The sequence below is a fragment of the Nicotiana tabacum genome, chromosome 5 (assembly GCF_000715075.1).
Source record: "Nicotiana tabacum cultivar K326 chromosome 5, ASM71507v2, whole genome shotgun sequence".
Lineage (NCBI taxonomy): Eukaryota > Viridiplantae > Streptophyta > Magnoliopsida > Solanales > Solanaceae > Nicotiana > Nicotiana tabacum.
The window spans coordinates 133304013-133327218 of NC_134084.1; positions in this window are offsets into that span (position 1 = coordinate 133304013).

The following is a 23206-nucleotide window of genomic DNA, read 5'->3' on the forward strand; positions in this document are numbered from 1 at the left end:
TTGATTAGTTCCATATCGGTCTTGTGTCGCTCCAAGTGCTTCACCTCCGACTCTGAACATTTTTGGGTAGTTTGTTATATTTCACTTCTGCCTCGGCAACTTCATCTATGACTCTATTTCCTAGACCAATCCTTGGCTCGAATATTCCAATGGAGGTATGTTTTGGGCCATGCCGAACCTGGGGACTTCGTGCTTCATTTTCTACAAAACAAATATGGTTACGCCTTTTCCCCCTTTCGGTATGACTATTTATACAACAATGATTAGCATATTGGCACTTATTTCTCCAAAATTAATGCACACAATCGTGGTTGCGTCCGTTGGGATTATGGAAAACCCGATAGACTTTTGGACCAGGCTTGTCTTAAAGGGTCATTATGTGGACAACATATTAACCCGGCAAGGTTTGACCATGATACATATACAATTAATCAGAGTAAGGTTTCTAGAGAGGTCTAGATAGGTACCCTCAAGTGGACAACTTGAGGGGGTAAAGGCACGGAACCGTCAACTGCACCACTGATTGACTAGTTTTACCGCAAATACACCTTTTTGGATTTAAAGGGTGATATATAGGAAGGCGCAAACACTCATCAACCGTTGTTATAGGATTAATTACTCACTAATGGAATATGATGTTGAGCATGATATATGCAACAATAAATAGCATGTTGTAATGTATTTTCACGTTAAAATGATAAATGCAGTATTTAATAATTGAAAGACGTTTAAGAAAGAGACAAGTCAGTTTCTGTAATAAAGAAAATCGTAAATGCTTGAAAAATAGGCAATTAAATCCAAATAAGGGTGAAAGGGAAAGGGTGCTTATGTATGTATTAACAGAATAAAGCATGCTTATGACTAATTCATAAAAACAAGTTTGTTTTGGTAAGAGCCTAAAAATATCCCCAGCAGAGTCGCCATGCTGTCGTGCCTCCTTTTTCCTTGCGGAGTTCGGGTTTTGACATACTGGGGACAACTCCTTTCCTTTTGGAAATTGGGTATGGGATTTGAAGAGTTGTCACCTAACGGATTAAGGTTTGTTAGGGCACCTAGAGCAAACAATTTGTGTACTAGTTTACATTACCAGAGATTGGATAAGGGCTCGAAATTACCTTGAGGGGAAGGTGTTAGGCACCCCTTGAGGTCCACAACGGTGGGTCCCGACCAAACTCAATTTAAGCGAATTAGTCTTATAAGCAGATAAACAAACAAAAATTATTTTAAAAACAAGGAGTAAAGGGGGTCCTAGGTTTTTTAGCCTATAGGATCACTTCTGTGTAATATTTGGTAATCGTCCCCAATTTGGGGTGCTACACATAGCATTAGCGCGCAGATCATCATTTCTTTTACTACCCAATTACCCTCCCCTTAATTATTACCTAAGCATTCTAACAGCATTGAATACGTATCCTATGTGTGCACTACTCGTCCCTTACATATGGCCTCGGAAGTGTTTAGGACCTCTATTTAAGGTGGTTCTAGACTCACCTATGGTTCTTAAAAGGAGAAAATCTAAGCGACAAACAAAAACAGGTAGTACTGTCACATAAAGAGCAATTAAGAGGGCTCATATTTACCTCTGCAAATAGACAAAACAAGTGCACACCATTCAAACAAGCATTTTTTATAATTTTAGGAGTCATATAGGCAGGATATCTAAATGAGTACAAACAGAATATACAGCAGTTTTATTTAGGCAAGGCAGTGAGTACCTATCAGTTTGCCTACTGATTTTTATCACTTACTGAAGTTGGGCCCGTTTATAAGCAGTCAAACAAACACAGTTTTAATTGTCCTACAAGCTTGCCTAAGTGATAGCCGGTAGAATCCTATAGACATGGTATCTAAACGTTAATCAGACCATAATTTTATAAACCAGTGATTATTTTAAGCAGACGGATTTTTATATTTTAGACCATATAGGCATGCTTTCTAGGAATTGCAAGCATTATTTCACGGCATAGAAACTGATTTTATACAGGTTCCCTATAGGCATGATATCCAAGTTGTCAAAAACTGATTTTTAATATGATTTCCTATGGACATGATATCTAAGTGAGCAGAATGTTATACGAGTTGATAATTCCCAAAAATCCTATAGGCTTGATTTCTAATGCACATTAAAACTCATGAACATGAATTTTGATACAGAATTGATAAACGTCCTATTAAAGGATTTCTAGGATGTAAAATGGAAATTCAGGACAAATATGAAGATAAGGCCTATAGGCATGGTTTCTAATGCATATAAATAATCACAGCAATCTTATAGGCATGATTTCTACCCGATCCAAACAAAGATATATAAAAATCCCTCCCAGCTTTTACTAATAACCCCAATATTTGTGTCACGACCCGGATGGTGCCTACTGATGAAAGCTAGGTAAGCCAACTATTTGAATTATTTACCTTTTTCCCATTTGAATCCTTTAAAAATTATGAACTAACATTATATATATACAGCGGAATTTAAATAAGTAGAAGAACAAAATAAATCCATTTAAGTATTTCCAATAAAATTCCTTAAACAAAGACTACCCAGAATTGGTGTCACAATTTCACAGACTCTCTAGGAGTACTAAAAATAAAGGTCTGAAAGAGTTATTACAACACTGTCTCTGAAATATATAAAAGAAACAGAATAAAAGGATAGAAGGAGACGCCAAGTCCTGCGGACGCCTACAAGACTACCTCAGATCTCCGAATGGACTGAAGGCAGCAACCCCAAAGCTAAGGTCCGAAAGCTGTTGCACCGGGATCTACACACAGTGCAAAGTGTAGTATCAGCACAACCGACCACATGTGCTGGTAAGTGCCTAGCCTAACCTCGGCGAAGTAGGTATGAGGCTAGGACCATACTACCAAATAAATCTGTGCAGTTAAATCATATACATCGGAAAATAAAAGCAGGAATGTATAGTTAAGGATAGGAAGGGGAACATGATGCGGGGAAACATCAAATGATAACAGAAGGACAGCAAGTACATATAAGGAACACCATAACTCAATTATCAATAAGAATCAGAAGTCAAACAAGTGCACGATATCACCCTTCGTGCTTTTACTCTCGTCCTCACCATAAGAATCAATATAATCTGCACGGTATCACCCTTCATGCTTTTACTCTCATCCTCACCATAAAAATCAATATAATCGGCGCGGAATTGTACATCATGCGGCACGGCATCACCCTTCGTGCTTTTACACTCTTCCTCATAAAATCATACACGGCATCACCCTTCGTGCTTTAACACTCTCTTACCAAAACAATGCACGGCATCACCCTTCGTGCTTTAACACTCTTCCTCACCCAAACAACAATCACAAAGTAATAAGGGCAAGGAAATTAACAAATTTACAATTAAATCCCGGCAATGGAACAATAGTACAACTGTCATATCCTGGCAAGGGAAACAATATCAACAATAGCATCCCCGCAAGGGAGACAACATTAAACAACAACATCCCGGCAAGGGAGACAATTTCATAATCCTCTTTTATTTTTCACATTTTCTTCACAACTCAATTCACAATTTTGAGCCAATGCTCTATAAGGTTTAATTGCCAATTATACTTCCACAGATCACTTTACAACTTGAGCCAACGCCCTTCAATGTTCAAATACCAATATTACTTCCACAAGCCTTGTTAAATAATAGAAATCATCACATAAAGCATAAACATTACAAACGGAGTCACATTAATCATAATATAAGACTCACGGGCATGCTTGACACCAACGTATAGATACTCGTCACCATGCCTATATGTCGCACTCAACAATTAACACGTAACAAATAGGACATGACTCCTAATCCCTTAAGCTAAGGTTAGACCAAACACTTTCCTCGATGCCACGAACACAATTCAAGCATCAACTACCGATTTACCTCTTGTTTCCACCACCAACTCGCTTGTATCTAGCCACAATTTACTTAATGATATCAATAAATGCTAAATGAATCAACTATGATGCATGAAAATAGGTTATATAAAGTTTTCCTCCAAAAAGTCAAAAATCGACCCCGGGCTCGCTTGGTCCAAACTCGAAATTTGGACAAAAACCCGATTACCCATTCACCCCGAGCCCGGATATACAATTGATTTAGGAATACAACCTCAATTTGAGGTCTAAATCCCTAAATTTCAATATTCTTAGGCCCAAAATTCCCAATTCCACCATGAAAACCCTAGATCCTAGAATGAAATCTTGTTAAAAGAAGTTAAGGAGTAAAAGAAATAAGTTAGAAATAACTTGCTAGTGTTTTGGGAGAATAAAGAGTGTTTGGAAAATCGCCTCTTGTGTTTTAGGGTTTTGAAAAGTGAATAATAACTGAAAAGTCCGTTTAAATATACTCCTCTTAGACCCTCTCTGCGGACCGCATAAAAAGGACTGCGCCCGCGAAGCTCCACCGCGGACTGCAAGAAATCGAGTGCGGCCGTAAAGGTATGGCCTTACCCCACCGCGAACCGCATAATTCCCACCGCGGTCGCGAAGTACTCACCGCGGTCGCGAAGGTTCTACCGCGGACCGCAAGACCTGACTTCAGAGACCTGCAACTTCTCTGAACCTGCAATTTGTTTCTATGTGCAAAAACATCTCGAAACATATCTGAAACTCACCCGAGCCCTCGGGACTCCAAACCAAATATGCATACTAACTCAAAAACATCATATGGAATTACTCGTGCAATCAAATCTCCAAATTAACACCTTTAACAACGAATTTAGCATCAAGATCAAAGAAATATCTCATGAACTCTTAAGTTCCCTTTTTTAACAACCAAGGGTCCGATTCACGTCATTTCAAGTCCGTTTCTTACCAAACTTTACGGGCTCAACTTAAATACTATATAAGACATGTACCGGGCTCCGGAACAAAAATATGAGCCCGATACCATCAAATTCAAGCATATTTCATTTCCAAAAACTCATATATATTCCGAAAAACAATTTTATTTAAAAATTTATTTCTCGGGCTTGGGACCTCGGAATTCATTTCTGGGCATATGCCTAAGTACCATATTTTCCTACGGACCCTCCGGGACCGTCAAAGCACAGGTCCAGGTCCGGGTCCGGGTCCGTTTACCCAAAATGTTGACCGAAGTCAACTCAAATTCATTTTAAAAGCAAAATTCATCACTTTTCATAGATCTTCACAAAATAGCTTTCCGGATACACACCCGGACTGCGCATGCATATCGAGGTGAAACAAAAAGGAGGTTTTAAGGCCTCGCGATACTGAACTCACTTGCAACACAAGTGATGACCTTTTGGTTCATCACATTCTCCACCTCTAAAACAATCGTTCATCCCCGAACGGACATAAGAAAAAAGTACCTGAGTTGGAGAAAAGAGGGGGATAACGGCTTCGCATATCGAACTCAGACTCCGAGGTCGATGCCTCAACAGGCAGACCTCCCCACTGAACACAAATAGAAGGGAAACTCTTCGACCTCAACTGACGAACCTGCCAGTCTAGAATAGCTACTGGCTCCTCCTCATAGGACAAGTCCTTGTCCAACTAGATAGTGCTAAAATCTAACACGTAGGATGGATCGTCGTGATACTTCCGAAGCATGGATACATGAAACACTGGAGGCATAGTTGATAAGCTCGGCGGCAACGCAAGTCTGTAAGCCACCTATACCACTCGATCAAGAATCTCAAACGGACTAATGAACCTAGGGCTAAGCTTGCCCCTATTCCCAAATCTCATCTCGCCCATCATAGGCGACACCCGAAGCAATACCCGTTCACCAACCATGAATGCCAAATCACGAACCTTATGGTTGGCATAACTCTTTTGCCTTGATTGAGCTATACGAAGCCTATCCTGAATGATCCTGACCTTGTCAAAGGCATCCTATACTAAATCTGTACCCAACAACTGAGCCTCTCTCGGCTCAAACCATCCAAGCAGTGACAGATACCGCCTACCATATAAATCCTCATAAGGAGCCATCTGGATGCTCGACTAGTAGTTTTTGTTGTGGGCAAACTCTGCTAAAGGCAAAAAGTAATCCCACGAGCCTCCAAAGTCAATGACACAAGCTCAGAGCATATCCTCCAAAATCTGAATAGTGCGCTCGGACTGCCCGTCCGTATGAGGATAAAATGTTGTTCTCAGCTCAACTCGTGTGCCCAACTCACGTTGAACTGCTATCAGGAAATGTGAGGTAAATTGCATACCTCGGTCCAAAATGATAAACGCGGGCACACCATGAAGACAAACAATCTCTCGGATATAGATCTCACCTAACCTCTCGGAAGAATAGGAGACTGCCACAGGAATGAAATGTGCTGATTTGGTCAGCCTATCAACAATAACCCACACTGCATTGAACTTCCTCTGAGTCTATGGGAGTCCAACGATGAAGTCCATAGTGATATGCTCCCACATCCACTCAGGAATATCAATCTTCTGGAACAAACCATCAGGTCTCTAATGCTCGTACATAACCCGCTGACAATTCAAACACCGAGCCACATATGCAAAAATATCCTTCTTTATCCTCCTCCACCAATAATGCTGTCGCAAATCCTGATACATCTTAGCGGTGCTCAGATGAATAGAGTATCGGGAACTATGAACCTCCTCTAAAATCAACTCCCGGAGCCTATCCATATTAGGCACACAAACTCGGCCATGCATCCTCAAAACTCCATCATCTCCTAATGTAACCTACTTGGCACCTCTGTGCTGCACTATGTCTCTAAAGACTCCCAAATGTGGGTTATCATACTGCTGATCTCGGATACGCTTCAATAAAGAAGAACGAGCGACTGTGCAAGCTATCACACAGTTGGGCTCAGAAACATCCAACATCATGAACTGATTGTCCAAAGTCTGAACATCCAAAGCAAGCGGTCTCTCACCGATCAGAATATACGGAAGACTGCCCATACGGGTTGGCTTCCTACTCAAAGCATCGTCCACTACATTGGCCTTCCCCGGATGATATAAGATGGTGATATCATAATCCTTTAATAGCTCCAACCACTTTCTCTGCCTCAAATTTAGCTCCTTTTGCTTGAACAAGTATTGCAAACTCTTGTGATCCGTGAACACCTCACACGACACACCATACAGATAATGCCTCCAAATTTCAATGCATGAACAATGGCTACTAACTCCAAATCATGGACCAGATAGTTCTTCTCATGAATCTTCAACTGATGTGAAGCATATGCAATAACCTTGCCATCCTGCATCAATACCGCACCAGGACCAATACAAGATGCATCACAATAAACTGTATATGGCTTGAACTTGTGGGCAAAACCAACGCTGGCGCCTTAGTCAGAGGTGCCTTGAGTTTCTAAAATCTCACCTCACACTCATCCGACCACCTGAACTGGGCTCCCTTCTGGGTCAACCTAGTCATCGGGGATGCAATAGATGAAAACTCCTCCACAAACCGATAGTAATAGCCTGCCAAACCTAAGAAACTCTGGATCTTTGTAGCTGATGCGAGTCTAACCAGTCCTTGACTACCTCTATCTTCTTCAGATCTACCTGAATACCCTCGGCTGATACAACATGACCCAAGAATGCAACTGAACTCAACCAAAACTCACACTTCGAAAACTTAGCATACAACTGACTATCTCTCAAAGTCTGGAGGACCACTCTCAGATGCTGCTCATGCTCCTCCCGAGCTATGGGAATAGATCAAAATATCATCAATGAAGACTATCACGAACGAATCCAAGTAAGGCCTGAACACTCGGTTCATCAAATCCGTAAAAGTTGTTAGGGCATTTGTCAACTCAAATGACATCACCAAGAACTCATAATGCTCGTACCGAGTACGGAAAGCTGTCTTAGGGACATCGGATGCCCTAATCCTCAACTGATGGTATCCAGATCTCAAGTCAATCTTCGAAAACACTTTGGCACCCTGAAGCTGATCAAACAAATCATCAATCCTCAGCAATGGATACTTATTCTTGATTGTAACCTTGTTCAACTACCGGTAATCTATACACATCCTCATCGATCCGTCCTTCTTCTTGACAAACAACACCGGCACACCCCAAGGCGAGACATTAGGTTAAATGAAACCTTTATCAAGAAAGTCTTGCAACTGCTCCTTCAATTCTTTCAACTCAGGTGGGGCCATACGATACGGCGGAATAGAAATAGGTTGAGTGCCCGGAGCCAAATCAATGCAGAAGTCTATATCCCTGTCGGGGGGCATACCCAGTAGGTCTAAAAGAAAAACCTCAGGAAACTCACGAACTACGGGCACAGAATCCATAGAAGGAACCTCAGCAGCAAAATCATGAACATATGCCAAATAGGCCAAACACCCCTTTTCGACCATATGCCAAGCCTTCATATATGAGATAACACTACAGGTAGAATGAACAGGAGTCTTTATCCACTCTAAACAAGGCAAACCCGGCAAGGCTAAGGTCACAGTCTTGGCATGACAGTCCAAGATAGTGTGGGAAGGAGATAACCAGTCCATCCCCAATATGACATCAAAATCAACCATATCCAAAAGTAAATGTGACGACCCAAAAGGGTCATCACTTGTTTCTAATTGAAATCTGTGTCTCCGAGGCCCTGAAAACCTCATTTAGAGTCGCCTTGATTTGTGTGCGTAGTTTGGGCGCGTAGCCAGAAAGCTTAAATATGAAATCTTGTGAAAATTGCTAAGTTTTGACCTCGAAATTAATAAATTTGACTTCGGTCAACATTTTAGGTAAACAGACCCGGACCCATAATTTGATGATCTCGGAGGGTCCGTAGGAAAATATAGGACTCGGACGTATGCCAGGAATCAAATTCCGAGGTCCCCAGCCCGAGTTATGAATTTTTAAGTGAAATTGTTCTCTAAAAATGTTTAAAGAAAATGGAAATAAAATCTGATTAGAAGCAATGGTATTGGGCCCGTATTTTGGTTCTGGCGCCCAGTACGAGTCTTATATATGTTTTGAATCACTCCTGTAAAGTTTGGTCAAAAACAGACGTCGTTTGACGTGATCCGGACCCAAATTGGGAAAATTGATGTTTAAAAGGAAATCTGAGAAATTTCATGGATCTTGAGGCTCAATTTGGTGTTTATGATGTTATATTGATGATGTGATCACATGAATATATTCGTAGGGTGTTTTTGAGGTAGTGTGCATGCTTTGTTTAGAGTTTCAAGGGCTTGGGTGAGTTTCTAGTAGGTTCCGGGATGCCTTAGGCTTTAGAAGATCAGATGTTGCAGGTTCAGGAATTTTGACAGGTCTTTGAACCCTCTTGCACGGTCTGCGAGCAATCACGTGCAGCTGTGGAGGGGCCAGCGCGACCGCGGTGCCTTGAGCGGTCCGCGGTGGGTGCTGTGCGGCCGCGGTCGGCTTGGTGCGATCCGCACGAGGCAATGATCCGCAGGTCTTCAGGGAGCCTACGTGGCCGCGGTCCTTCTTGCGCGTCCGCGGTGGGAACTTTAGAGGGGTATAAATACACGTGAATTTCAGTTATTTTACACTTTTCAAAATCTCAAAACATAAGAGGAGATTTTCCAAACAACTTTTCTTTTCTGAAACGATTGGTAAGTGGTTTCTAACTTATTTTCTTCACTTTTTAACATCTTTTAACATGATTTCAACTTCAAATCAAAGATTTTCATGGGGAAATTGGGTGATGTGGGTAGGACCTAGGTTTTTCTAAAATTAGGGATTTGGACCTCAATTTGAGGTCCGATTTCAAAACAAACCATATATTTGAATTTGTGGGGGAATAGGTAATCTGGTTTTGGTCTCGGGTTGCGACCACATGGGACCGGGGGTGAATTTTGACTTTTGGATAAAACTTTGGAAAACTCATTTCATGCATTAGGGTTGATTCATTTAGCATTTATTAATGTGATTAAGTAACTTATGACTAGATTCGAGCGGATTGGTGGTGCAATCAAGAGGTAAAGCTATAATTGAGACTTGAGTGGTGTTCAAGGCATCGAGGTAAGTGTTTGATTTAACCCTAGCTTGAGGGATTAGGAGTTGAGTCATATTTGCTACTTGCTTCTTGTTGAGTATGACGTATAGGCATGGTGACGAGTATCTATACGTTGGTGGCAAGCATGACCGTGGGTCTTAACTTGAAAGTTGTTGTGTTTTTGAATGACACCTTGTATACTTTAATTAATGATCCTATATGATTAAGTATTTCCATTAATTGAACTGAGTACTAGCAAAGTGAGATTGGTTATAGCTGATTCTCCTTTGCTGGGATGACTATTTCGATATTCTTGTTCCCTTGCCGGGAAATTATTATATTACTTATGTTCCCTTGCCGGGATTTCTTGTGATTGTGTGATGAACTGAAATGGGAGCGGGTAGTTCGCTTACCACAAGATTGATGAAATGGGAGCGGGTGGTACGCCTACCACAAGATATAATAAAATGGGAGCGGGTGGTACGCCTACCACGAGATAGAATGAAATGGGAGCGGGTGGTATGCCTACCACAAGATATTATGAAATGGGAGCGGGTGGTACGCCTACCACAAGATATAATGAAATGGGAGCGGGTGGTACGCCTACCACGAGATAGAATGAAATGGGAGCGGGTGGTACGCCTACCACGAGATATGAGAAATGGGATCGGGTTGCACGCCTGCAACAAGTGGAAACTGAAAGAGAAAGTTGCCTTTATTTTCTTTATTTGTGATAGAAGTTTTAGTGCTAACATCCTTATTATTCCCTGTTATTCCTTTTAACTGCTATCCCCGAAGCATGTTCCCATTCCCCAACTTTAACTGCTTATTACTTGTTTACTTTTCCGCCATATATTATATAACTGTACAGGTTTATCTGGAGTCTGGTCCTAGCCTCGTCACTACCTCGCCGGGGTTAGGCCAGACACTTACCAGCACATGGGGCCGGTTATGCTGATACTACGCTCTGTGCTCTTTTGCACAGATCCAGGTTTTGGACAGTAGCAGTAGCGCGCGAGCCAACCTTTAGTCCAGTGAGACACTAAGGTAGCCTTGCAGGCGTTCGCAGGCCCGGCGTCTCCTCTATCTTTTATTTCCGTCTGTTATCTCATATATTCGAGACAAACGGTTTATATTTTCTTTCAAACGGTTGTATTTAGCACTCTTAGAAGTTCATGAGTAATGTGACACCAGTTCTTTGGTAGAGGCATATGTTGATTCTCACATTATTATTCAATTTTCTTTAAATTTAAGTCTTCCGCATATTTATTTAATTCAGTTGCTTTCATGCTATCGCCGATAATTGTTAAAAGAAGTAATTGTTAACGATGTAAGCAGTTAAGGATTGGCTTGTCTAGCTCTCATTAGTAAGCGCCATCACGACTCCCGAGGGTGGGAAATTCGGGTCGTGACAAGGTGGTATCAGAGCTCTAGGTTACATAGGTCTCACAACTCACGGACAAGCTCAGTAGAGTGTGAGGGATCAGTACGGAGACATCTGTATTTATCCCCCAGAGGATACCGAGTTAGGAAAACTTCACTTTTGTTCTTTCTTGTCGTACGGATTGTTTCCTCAAATGCTAATTGAACTTCTACTCTGTTCTTCGCAGATGGCGAGAACACGCGCTTCCTCATCTACTGCTCAGTAGACCGAGCCCCCTACAGCAGCTCCCACTAGGGGCAAAGGGCGAGGCTGAGGCCGTGCTAGAGGCCGAGGTAGGGGTAGAGCTCAGCCCCGAGCAGCGGCACCAGTGGCGGAGCCTCAGGTTGATTTTGAGGAGGCAGTTCCAGCCCTAATAGTTCTGGTGGGCCCAGCTCAGGTCCTAGAGGAGTTTATCGCTACCCCGGTTCTTCAGGACGCTCTGGTTCGATTGGTGGGCCTTATGGAGAGTGTCACCCGAGCAGGTTTGCTTCCTATAGCACCAGCCACTTCTCAGGCTGGAGGAGAGGCTCAGACTCCTACTATACGCACTCCGGAGCAGGTAGCTCCCCAGATTTAGGTTCCAGCGGTTCAGCCAGCGGTGGTAGTTTAGTCGGGTGTAGTGGCTCAGACTGGCAATGGAGCGGCTATGTCCGCCGATGCTTTGTGGAGACTGGAAAGATTCACCAAGCTCTTCACTACTACTTTCAGCGGAGCTCCTTCTGAGGATCCCCAGGATTTCCTATACAACTGCTACGAAGTTCTCAGGAACATGGGCATTGTTGAGACCAATGGGGTTGATTTTACTGCATTTCGCTTATCTGGATCTGCCAAGACTTGGTGGAGGGATTATTTCTTAGCGAGACCAGCCGGATCGTCATCTTTGACATGGGAGCAATTTTCAGTGTTGTTTCTGGAGAAGTTTCTCCCTTTGACACAGAGAGAAGTCTATCGGAGGTAGTTTGAGCGCCTTCAGCAGGGTTCTATGATGGTCACTCAGTATGAGACCAGGTTTATCGATCTAGCTCGTCATGCTCTTTTCATACTTCCCACCGAGAGAGAGAGAGAGGGTAAGGAGGTTTATTGATGGTCTTATTCAGCCGATTCGTCTTCAGATGGTCAAGGAGGCCGGGAGTAATATTATATTTCAAGAGGCGGCCAATGTGGCCCGCAGAGTTGAGATGGTTCTATCATAGGGAGGTGGTCATGGGTCGGATAAGCAACCCCGTCATTCAGGTAGATTCAGTGGTACCTCATTTGGAGGTAGAGATTCATATGGTAGAGGCCATCCTCCTAGGCCCTTTCAGTCGGCTCTTCAGGTCTCCCATGGTACTTCAGGTGGTCATGGTTCTTAGACGCACTATTCTGATCAGCAGCCTTATAGTGCACCATCAGCACCTATCAGTGCACTGCCACTTCAGAGTTTCCAGGATCATCAGCCCCAGCAACCGAGGGCTTGTTTTACTTGTGGCGACGCGAGGCACATTGCTAGGTATTGCCCTCGAGTTTCAAGCAGTTCTCCGCATCAGGGTTCTCATGTTGTGGTACAGGCACTAGATGTCCCACAGCCTGCCCAGTCAGCTAGAGGAGGGGGAAGAGGTGTTAGAGGTGGAGGTAGAGGTCCTAGAGGTGGAGCTCAAGCCGCCAGAGGTAGAGGCCAACCAGTAGCAGGCCATCCTAGAGAGGCAATTCAGGGTGGTGGGGCCCAACCCCGATGTTATGCACTTCCAACCAGGCTCGAGGCTGAGTCTTCAGATGCAGTCATTACAGGTACTATACTGGTTTGTGATAGAGATGCTTTAGTGCTATTTGATCCAGGTTCTATGTATTCATACGTGTTATCTTATTTTGCCCCATACCTGGTCATGTCTAGTGATTTATTGAGTATTCCTGTTTATGTGTCTACAGTGGTAGGTGATTCTATTGTGGTCGACCGAGTTCATCGTTCTTGTATTGTAGTGTTTGGGGGTCTTGAGACCCGTGTTGATTTGTTGCTTTTAGACATGGTCGACTTCGATGTTATATTGGGAATGGATTGGTTATCCCCGTACCATGCTATCTTGGATTGCCATGCCAAGACTTTAACCTTAGCCTTACCAGGTTTGCCCCGTTGAGAGTGGAGAGAGACTCCTGGTCATTCTACCCGAAGTGTTATTTCGTATGTGAAGGCTCGGTGTACGGTCGAGAAGGGGTGTTTGGAATATTTGGCTTATGTTCGTGACTCCAGTGCTTAGGTTCCCAATATTGATTTTGTGCCCGTGGTTCGTGAGTTTCCTGAGGTTTTCCCTTCAGACCTGCCGGGGATGCCACCCGACCGGGACATTGATTTCTGCATTGATCTGGCTCCGGGCACTTAGCCCATTTCTATTCCGCCATATCGTATAGCCCCGTCGGAGTTGAAAGAGTTAAAGGAACAATTGCAGGATTTGCTTGAGAAGGGTTTCATTAGACCCAGCGTTTCGCCTTAGGGTGCGCCGGTTTTGTTTGTAAAGAAAAAGGATGGTTCGATGAGAATGTGCATCGATTACCGACAATTGAACAAGGTTACAAATAAGAATAAGTATCCACTGCCGATGATTGATGATTTGTTCGATCAGCTTCAGGGTTCCAAGGTATTTTTAAGATTGACTTGAGATCTGGCTACCACCAGTTGAGAATTAGGGCATCTGATGTCCCTAAAACAGCTTTCCGCACTCGGTATGGGCATTATGAGTTCTGGGTTATGTCATTCGGGTTGACCAATGACCCAGCAGCGTTTATGGAGTTGATGAACCGAGAGTTCATGCCTTATTTGGACTTTTTCGTGATAGTCTTTATTGATGATATCCTGATATATTCCTGCAACCAGGAGGAGCATGAGCAACACCTCAGAGTGGTTCTTTAGACTCTAAAGGATAATCAGTTATATGCTAAGTTCTCGAAGTGTGAGTTCTGGTTGAGTTTAGTGTATTTCCTGGGTCACATTGTCTCAGCAGAGGGTAATCAGGTTGATCCAAAGAAGATTGAGGCAATCAAGAACTGGCCTAGACCAGCATCAGCTACAAAAATTTAGAGTTTCTTGGGATTGGCGGGCTACTATCGTCGGTTCGTGGAGGGGTTCTCATCTGTTGCAGCCTCGATGACCAGTTTGACCCAGATGGGTGCCCAATTCAGATGGTTGGACGAGTGTGAGGTGAGCTTTCAGAGGCTCAAGACAGCCTGACTACGGCGTTGGTGTCAGTTTTGCCCACAGGTTCAGGGCCTTACACCATTTATTGTGATGCATCTTGCATTGGACTTGGTGCAGTGTTGATGCAAGGATGGCAAGGTCATTGCCTATGCTTCGAGGCAGTTGAAGGTTCATGAGAAGAACTATCCAGTGCATGATTTGGAGTTGGCAGCCATTGTTCACGCATTGAAGATTTGGAGGCATTACCTGTATGGCGTGGCATGTGAGGTGTTCACGGATCATAAGAGTCTTCAGTATTTGTTCAAGCAAAAGGAGTTGAATTTGAGGCAGAGGAGGTGGTTGGAGTTGTTGAAAGATTATGACATCACTATCCTATATCACCCGGGAAAGGCCAATGTGGTGGACGATGCTTTGAGTAGAAAGTCAGCCAGTATGGGCATTCTTGCTTATATTCCAGTTGGTGAGAGGCTGCTTGCTTTGGATGTTCAGGCTTTGGCCAATCGATTTGTGAGGTTGGATATTTCTGAGCCTAGTTGAGTATTAGCTTGCACGGTCGCTCGTACTTCATTATTGGAGCGTATCCATGATCGGCAGTTTGATGATCCCCATTTGTGTGTCCTTAGAGACATGGTGTAGTGTGGGGTACCAAGAAGGTTACCTTAGGTGATGATGGAGTTCTGAGATTGCATGGTTGAGTTTATGTGCCTAATGTGTATGGGCTTCAAGAGTTGATTTTATAGGAGGCCCATAGTTCCGGGTACTCTATCTATCCGGGCGCCGCGAAGATGTATCAGGATTTGCGGCTGCATTATTGGTGGCATAGAATGAAGAAGGATATCGTTGCCTATATGGTTCGGTGTTTGAATTGTCAGCAGGTTAAGTATGAGCATCAGAGGCCTGGTGGTTTATTTCAGAGGATTGAGCTTCCCGAGTGGAAGTGGGAGAGAATAACTATGGACTTCGTTACTAGACTTCCGTTGACCCGAAAGAAGTTCGATGCAGTTTGGGTCATTGTTGATAGATTGACCAAGTTAGTGCATTTCGTTCATGTGGCAGTCTCCTATTCGTCCGAGAGGTTAGCTGAGATCTATATCTGGTAGATTGTTCGTCTTCATGGTGTGCCGATATCTATCATTTCGGACTGAGGTACACAGTTCACCTCGCGTTTCTGGAGAGCAGTTCAGCGAGGGTTAGGCACCCAGGTTGAGTTGAGTTCAGCATATCATCCTCAGACGGATGGATAGTCCGAGCGGACTATTCAGATATTGGAGGATATGCTCCGAGCTTGTGTTATTAACTTTGGAGGTTTGTGGGATCAGTTCGTGTCTTTAGCAGAGTTTGCCTACAACAACAACTACCAGTCGAGTATCCAAATGGCTCCTTATGAGGCTTTATATGGTAGGCGGTGTCGATCTCCGATTGGATGGTTTGAGCCGGGAAAGGCTCGGTTGTTGGGTATAGATTTGGTTCAGGAGTTGGACAAGGTTAGGATCATTCAGGATAGGCTTCATACAGCTCAGTCAAGGCAAAAGAGTTATGCAGATCGTAAGGTTCGAGACGTGGCTTTTATAGTTGGTGAGCGGGTGTTGCTCCGAGTGTCGCCTATGAAAGGCGTGATGAGATTTGGGAAGAAGGGCAAGCTTAGCCCTAGGTTCATTGGTCCATTTGAGATCCTTGATCGAGTGAGAGAGGTGGCTTATATACTTGCATAGCCTCCTAGCTTATCATCTGTACATCCAGTGTTTCATATGTCCATGCTTAGGAAATATCACGGCGATCCATCCCACGTGTTAGATTTCACCACTGTCCAGTTGGACAAGGATTTGTCGTATAAGGAGGAGCCGGTGGCTATTCTTGACCGACAGGTTTGCCAGCTGAGGTCGAAGAGTTTTCCTTCGGTTCGTGTTCAGTGGAGAGGTCAGCCCCTTGAGGCATCGACCTGGGAGTCCGAGTCCGATATGCGGGACCGGTATCCTTACCTTTTCCCCGACTCAGGTACTTCCTTCTTTTGTCCGTTCGAGGACGAACGATTGTTTTAAAGGTGGAGAATGTGATGACCCAAAAGGGTCATCACCTATTTCTAATTGAAATCTGTGTCTCCGAGGCCTTGAAAACCTCATTTAGAGTCGCCTTGATTTGTATGCGCAGTCCGGGCGCGTAGCCGAAAAGCTTAAATGTGAAATCTTGTGAAAATTGCTAAGTTTGACCTCGAAATGAATAAATTTGACTTCGGTCAATATTTTAGGTAAATAGACCCGAACCCGTGATTTGACGATACCGGAGGGTCCGTAGGAAAATATGGGACTCGGGCGTATGCCCGGAATTGAATTCCGAGGGCCCCAGCCCGAGTTATGAGTTCTTGGTTATGTCATTCGGGTTGGCCAATGCCCCAGCAGCATTTATGGAGTTGATGAAACTAGTGTTCAAGCCTTATTTGGACTTGTTCGTGATAGTCTTTATTGATGATATCCTGATATATTCCTGCAACCAGGAGGAGCATGAGCAACACCTCAGAGTGGTTCTTCAGAATCTGAAGGATAGTCAGTTATATGCTAAGTTCTCGAAGTGTGAGTTCTGGTTGAGTTTAGTGGCATTCCTGGGTCACGTTGTCTTAATAGAGGGTATTCATGTTGATCCAAAGAAAATTGAGGCAATCAAGAACTGGCTTAGACCAGCATCAGCTACAGAGATTCAGAGTTTCTTGGGATTGGCAGGCTACTATCATCGGTTCGTGGAGGGGTTCTCATCTGTTGCAGCCCCGATGACCAGGTTGACCTAGAAGGGTGCCCAATTCAGATGGTCGGACGAGTGTGAGGTGAGCTTTCAGAGGCTCAAGACAGCCCTGACTACGGTGTGGGTGTCAATTTTGCCCACAGGTTTAGGGCCTTACATCGTTTATTATGATGCATCTCGCATTGGACTTGGTGCAGTGTTGATGCAGGATGGCAAGGTCATTGCCTAAGCTTCGAGGCAGTTGAAGGTTCATGAAAAGTATTATCCAGTGCATGATTTGGAGTTGGCAGTCATTGTTCACGCACTGCAGATTTGGAGGCATTAACTGTATGGCGTGGCATGTGAGATGTTCTCGGATCATAAGAGTCTTCAGTATTTGTTCAAGCAAAAGGAGATGAATTTGACACAGAGGAGGTGGTTGGAGTTGTTGAAAGATTATGACATCACTATCCTATATCACCCAGGAAAGGCCAATGTGGTGGCCAATGTTTTGAGTAGAAAGTCAGCCAGTATGGGCATTCTTGCTTATATTCCAGTCGGTGAGAGGCCGCTTGCTTTGGATGTTCACGCTTTGGCCAATGGATTTGTGAGGTTGGATATTTTTGAGCCTAGTCAAGTATTAGCTTGCACGGTCGCTAGTTCTTCGTTATTGGAGCGTATCCATGATCGGCAGTTTGATGATCCCCATTTGTGTGTCCTTAGAGACATGGTGCAGTGTGGGGGTGCCAAGCAGGTTACCTTAGGTGATGATGGAGTTCTGAGATTGCAGGGTCGAGTTTGTGTGCCTAATGTGGATGGGCTTCGAGAGTTGATTTTAGAGGAGGCCCATAGTTCCTGGTACTCTATCCATCCGGGCACCGTGAAGATGTATCAGGATTTGTGGTAGCATTATTGGTGGAGTAGAATGAAGAAGGATATCGTTGCCTATGTGGGTCGGTGTTTGAATTCTCAGCAGGTTAAGTATGAGCATCAGAGGCCTGGTGGTTTATTTCAAAGGATTGAGCTTCCCTAGTGGAAGTGGGAGAGAATCACTATGGACTTCGTTACTAGACTTCCGTTGACCCGGAAGAAGTTCGATGCAGTTTGGGTCATTGTTGATAGATTGACCAAGTCAGCGCATTTCATTCCTGTGGCAATTTCCTATTCGTCCGAGAGGTTAGCTGAGATCTATATCCGGGAGATTCTTCGTCTTCATGGTGTGCCGATATCTATCATTTCGGACCGAGGTACGCAGTTCACCTCGCGTTTCTGGAGAGCAGTTCAGCGAGGGTTAGGCACCCAGGTTGAGTTGAGTACAGCATTTCATCCTCAGGCGGATGGACAGTCCGAGCGGACTATTCAGATATTGGAGGATATGCTCCGAGCTTGTGTTATTGACTTTGGAGGTTCGTGGGATCAGTTCTTGCCTTTAGCAGAGTTTGCATACAACAATAGCTACCAGTCGAGTATCCAAATGGCTCCTTATGAGGCTTTATATGGTAGGCGATGTCGATCTCCGGTTGGATGGTTTGAGCCTGGAGAGGCTTGGTTGTTGGGTATAGATTTGGTTCAGGAGTTGGACAAGGTCAGGATCATTTAGGATATGCTTCGTACAGCTCAATCCAGGCAAAAGAGCTATGCAGATCCTAAGGTTCGAGACGTGGCTTTTATGGTTGGTGAGCGGGTGTTGCTCCGAGTGTCGCCTATGAAGGGCGTGATGAGATTTGGGAAGAAGGGCAAGCTTAGCCCTAGGTTCATTGGTCCATTTGAGATCCTTGATCGAGTGGGAGAGGTGGCTTATAGACTTGCATTGCCGCCTAGCTTATCAGCCGTGCATCCAGTGTTTCATGTGTCCATGCTTCGGAAATATCACGGCGATCCATCCCACGTATTAGATTTCAGCACTGTCTAGTTGGACAAGAATTTGTCGTATGAGGAGGAGTCGGTGGCTATTCTAGACCGACAGGTTCTCCAGCTGATGTCGAAGAGTTTTCCTTCGGTTCGTGTTTAGTGGAGAGGTCAGCCCCCTGAGGCATCGACCTGGGAGTCCGAGTCCGATATGCGGTACCAGTATCCTTATCTTTTCCCCGACTCAGGTACTTCCTTCTTTTGTCCGTTCGAAGACGAACGATTGTTTTAAAAGTGGAGAATGTGATGACACTTTTGGGTCATCACCTATTTCTAATTGAAATCTGTGTTTCCGAGGCCCTGAAAACCTCATTTAGAGTCGCCTTGATTTGTGTGCGCAGTCCGGACGCATAGCCGAAAAGCTTAAATGTGAAATCTTGTAAAAATTGCTAAGTTTGACCTCGAAATGAATAAATTTGACTTCGGTCAACATTTTAGGTAAATGGACCTGTGATTTGACGATACCAGAGGGTCCGTAGGAAAATATGGGACTCGGGCGTATGCCCGGAATCGAATTCCGAGGTCCCCAACCCGAGTTATGAGTTCTTGGTTATGTCATTCGGTTTGACCAATGCCCCTGTAGCGTTTATGGAGTTGATGAAACGAGTGTTCATGCCTTATTTGGACTTGTTCGTGATAGTCTTTATTGATGATATCCTGATATATTCCTGCAACCAGGAGGAGCACGAGCAACACCTCAGAGTGGTTCTTCAGACTCTGAAGGATAGTCAGTTATATGCTAAGTTCTCGAAGTGTGAGTTCAGGTTGAGTTCAGTGGCATTCCTGGGTCACGTTGTCTCAGCAGAGGGTATTCAGGTTGATCCAAAGAAGATTGAGGCAGTCAAGAACTGGCCTAGACCAGCATCAGCTATAGAGATTCGGAGTTTCTTGGGATTGGCTGGCTACTATCGTCGGTTCGTGGAGGGGTTCTCATCTGTTGCAGCCCCGATGACCAGGTTGACCCTGAAGGGTGACCGATTCAGATGGTCGGACGAGTGTGAGGCGAGCTTTCTGACGCTCAAGACAGCCCTGACTACGGTGTCGGTGTTAGTTTTGCCCACAGGTTCAGGGCCTTACACCGTTTATTGTGATGCATCTCGCATTGGACTTGGTGCAGTGTTGATGTAGGATAGCAAGGTCATTGCCTATGTTTCAAGGCAGTTGAAGGTTCATGAGAAGAACTATCCAGTGCATGATTTGGAGTTGGCAGCCATTGTTCACGCATTGAAGATTTTGAGGCATTACCTGTATGGCGTGGCATGTGAGGTGTTCACGGATCATAAGAGTCTTCAGTATTTGTTCAAGCAAAAGGAGTTGAATTTGAGGCAGAGGAGGTGGTTGGAGTTGTTCAAAGATTATGACATCACTATCCTATATCACCCGGGAAAGGCCAACGTGGTGGCCGATGCTTTGAGTAGAAAGTCAGCCAGTATGGGCAGTCTTGCTTATATTCCAGTCGGTGAGAGGCCGCTTGCTTTAGATGTTCAGGCTTTGGCCACTCGATTTGTGAGGTTGGATATTTCTAAGCCTAGTCAAGTATTAGCTTGCACGGTCGCTAGTTCTTCGTTATTGGAGCGTATCCATGATCGGCAGTTTGATGATCCCCATTTGTGTGTCCTTAGAGACATGGTGCAGTGTGGGGGTGCCAAGCAGGTTACCTTAGGTGATGATGGAGTTCTGAGATTGCAGGGTCGAGTTTGTGTGCCTAATGTGGATGGGCTTCGAGAGTTGATTTTAGAGGAGGCCCATAGTTCCTGGTACTCTATCCATTCGGGCGCTGCGAAGATGTATCAGGATTTGCGGTAGCATTATTGGTGGAGTAGAATGAAGAAGGGTATCGTTGCCTATGTGGCTCGGTGTTTGAATTCTCAGCAGGTTAAGTATGAGCATCAGAGGCCTGGTGGTTTATTTCAAAGGATTGAGCTTCCCGAGTGGAAGTGGGAGAGAATCACTATGGACTTCGTTACTGGACTTTCGTTGACCCGGAAGAAGTTCTATGCAGTTTGGGTCACAGTTGATAGATTTACCAAGTCAGCGCATTTCATTCCTGTGGCATTCTCCTATTCGTCCGAGAGGTTAGTTGAGATCTATATCCGGGAGATTGTTCATCTTCATGGTGTGCCGATATCTATCATTTTGGACCGAGGTACGCAGTTCACCTCGCATTTCTGGAGAGCAGTTCAGCGAGGGTTAGGCACCCAGGTTGAGTTGAGTACAGCATTTCATCCTCAGGCGGATGGACAGTCCGAGCGGACTATTCAAATATTGGAGGATATGCTCCGAGCTTGTGTTATTGACTTTGGAGGTCCGTGGGATCAGTTCTTGCCTTTAGCAGAGTTTGCTTACAACAATAGCTACCAGTCGAGTATCCAAATGGCTCCTTATGAGGCTTTATATGGTAGGCGGTGTCGATCTCCGGTTGGATGGTTTGAGCCTGGAGAGGCTCGGTTGTTGGGTATAGATTTGGTTCAGAAGTTGGACAAGGTCAGGATCATTCAGGATAGGCTTCGTACAGCTCAATCCAGGCAAAAGAGCTTTGCAGATCATAAGGTTCGAGACGTGGCTTTTTTGGTTGGTAAGCAGGTGTTGCTCCGAGTGTCGCTTATGAAGGGCGTGATGAGATTTGGGAAGAAGGGCAAGTTTAGCCCTAGGTTCATTGGTCTATTTGAGATCCTTGATCGAGTGGGAGAGGTGGCTTATAGACTTGCATTGTCGCCTAGCTTATCAGTACTGCATCCAGTGTTTCATGTGTCCATGCTTCGAAAATATCACGGTAAACTATCCCACGTGTTAGATTTCAGCACTATCCAGTTGGACAAGGATTTGTCGTATGAGGAGGAGTCGGTGGCTATTCTAGACCGACAGGTTCTCCAGCTGAGGTCGAAGAGTTTTCCTTCGGTTCGTGTTTAGTGGAGAGGTCAGCTTCATGAGGCATCGACCTGGGAGTCCGAGTCCGATATGCAGTACCAGTATCCTTATCTTTTCACCGACTCAGGTACTTCCTTCTTTTGTCCGTTCGAGCACGAACGATTGTGTTAAAGGGGGAGAATGTGATGACCCAAAAGGGTCATCACCTGTTTCTAATTGAAATATGTGTCTCTGAGGCCCTGAAAACCTCATTTAGAGTTGCCTTGATTTGTGTGCGCAGTCCGGGCGCGTAGCCGGAAAGCTTAAATCTGAAATCTTGTGAAAATTGGTAAGTTTGACCTAGAAATGAATAAATTTGACTTCGGACAACATTTTAGGTAAACAGACCCGGACCCGTGATTTGACGATACCGGAGGGTCCGTAGGAAAATATGGGACTCAGGCTTATGCCCGAAATCGAATTCTGAGGTCCCCAGCCCGAGTTATGAGTTCTTGGTTATGCCATTCGGGTTGACCAATGCCCCAACAGCGTTTATGGAGTTGATGAACCGAGTGTTCAGGCCTTATTTGGACTTGTTCGTGATAGTCTTTATTGATGATATCCTGATATATTCCTGCTACCAGGAGGAGCATGAGCAACACCTCAGAGTGGTTCTTCAGACTGTGAAGGATAGTCAGTTATATACTAAGTTCTCGAAGTGTGAGTTCTGGTTGAGTTCAGTGGCATTCCTGGGTCACGTTGTCTTAATAGAGGGTATTCAAGTTGATCTAAAGAAGATTGAGGTAGTCAAGAACTGGCCTAGACCAGCATCAGCTACAGAGATTTGGAGATCTTGGGATTGGCAGGCTACTATCGTCGGTTCGTGGAGGGGTTCTCATTTGTTGCAGCCCCGATGACCAGGTTGACCTAGAAGGGTGCCCAATTCAAATGGTCGGACGAGTGTGAGGCGAGCTTTCATAGGCTCAAGACAGCCTTGACTACGACGTCGGTGTTAATTTTGCCCACAAGGTTAGGGCCTTACACCGTTTATTGTGATGCATCTCGCATTGGACTTGGTGCAGTGTTGATAAAGGATTGCAATATCACTGCCTATGCTTCGAGGCAGTTGAAGGTTCATGAGAAGAACTATCCAGTGCATGATTTGGAGTTGGTAGCCATTGTTCACGCATTGAAGATTTGGAGGCATTACCTGTAT